Source organism: Macadamia integrifolia, chromosome 13 (assembly GCF_013358625.1).
Source record: "Macadamia integrifolia cultivar HAES 741 chromosome 13, SCU_Mint_v3, whole genome shotgun sequence".
Lineage (NCBI taxonomy): Eukaryota > Viridiplantae > Streptophyta > Magnoliopsida > Proteales > Proteaceae > Macadamia > Macadamia integrifolia.
Window position 1 is genome coordinate 1,752,056 of NC_056569.1, and position 1,981 is coordinate 1,754,036.

Consider the following 1,981-nt stretch of genomic DNA (forward strand, 5'->3'; position numbering starts at 1 on the left):
AAAAAAAAAAAAAAACAAAACCTGCAACCCTCTACTGATTACACAGCAGGTTGGAAAAACAATTTATACTCACCAAAGATATAAAAGGGAATTAATAAAGGTAAATGCACACTGATGATATGATATTATATATTACTTCTATGAGAGTAGCATTATAATATTTTTATATATTATATGAAACTTGGCATACTGTCGCAGCTTTTACTAATGTAACAATATTTGTATATATTTTCTTGGGGCTTAACATCATGGCATTGAAATACAGGCAACCTGACATAATGCAGATGTTTGGTAATCTGTACAACATCTCTGTTGCAAATGATTGCTTTCCCTTTTACTTGGAAACTGTGATCATTCCATTACTCCCTGGCTAGATGTTCCCTTGCTCATTTTTTCTTCCAAGTTTCATATATTTTTGAGTTTTACGATGAGTTTGTGTTGATAATTTATTCCAAGTTTCCTATATTTTTCCTTCAACTTCAATTTTGACATTACCTCTTCATGATCACCAACTACTTTTGATTGCCCCTGTTTCTCGCGATTATGAATCCCTTTCTTCATCCATCACCTCTTTTTGATTCTGGCATTGTAATGCCTTTCTCTTCATCTATGTCTTCCTTTTTGCATCTGAAATCATGTGGAGCTGAGTTTTCTTGGCAGCCAAGATCCTATTCTGGTTTGTGGGTAATGCGTTCTAGCAGTTCGAGGCATCTGTTTTTCATTTAATTTTTGTATGGGGGGATGTTTCCACCAAGGTTCCAGGTTTCGGTGTTCCACCAAGGTTTGACCCTGGCGGAAATCAAAACTTCCCAAGTTTCAACCGAAACCTGGGACTATTCTGGGCCAAAATCGAAACCTTGGTTTCAAGGCTCAAAAAATTGTTTTTTGAACCCCCCCCCCCTTTTTTTGTTTTTAAATTAAGGTACTTGGTTTGGACCCAAGTTTACTAGTGTACGCTGAATGTTGCTGTAAATTAGGTCAGGGAAATACTAACTACATATAATTTCACTTTTGGAAATATAAATATGCAAGTAAAATAATCAAAACACTCATTAGGTTAGGGAAATACAAGTATACAACACTCACCACTCAATACCAAATGGAGTTTCTTGGTGGGTCTAATCCACCAGCTGTATATGACTGAAGATTCTGTTGATGCTCCTTCGAATGTTGCACATATGTATCTCATGACATATTTTGTGCCCATTTGTTCTGATAATCCATGACAGCCCACCTTTAAGTCTCATCATCAACATACTAGAGGTATCCCAACCTAGGGTAACTCGCTTAAATGATTAGTGAACTATTTTTACCCCAAGGTGAAGTTCATGTAGAGTGTAATTCTCATATTTATAATCATATGCGGTGCAGACCGACAAGGTGGAAATTCATGCAATGAAGATAACATATTTAGAACATATAAAGCTTTCATCCGATGTCTCAACCTTGACTGAACCCAACCTGATAAAATAGGTTGGGACAGTTTGATGTAGATACGGCTGCCCTTTCTTGGTTGGACCAGCATGACCGGCTTTGGAAGCCAAGAGCCAAGAAGAACCGGTCCAGCCCAGGATTTTGGTCCAACAAGGGTTGGAAATAAAATTAGTAGTTTACTTAGTATTTTATTTCATGCTTTTATTTTCCAGACTTGAACGTAGGAGTAGGATTTACTTTCTTGCTTTGGGTTTCTTTTTATAGTTGTTTCCTAGTTTAGGCTAGTTTCCATTTCAGTTAAGTTTCTAATTTCATGTTCCTATTTTCCTATATATTAGTTGTAATCGATTGAAGATTTAGAGAACAATTTGATTATTGAATGAATGTGTGAGTGTGATCCTCCTTTTCCCCTTCTCTACTCTGATTTCCCCTCCCTTCCCTAAGGGTTCTCCATCAACTTGGTATCAGAGTCGAAGGATCTTATTCCTTCCCCATCTTTCTTCTTCCCTTCCCATTCTCTGTGTCTGATTCCACCGATACTGAGAAC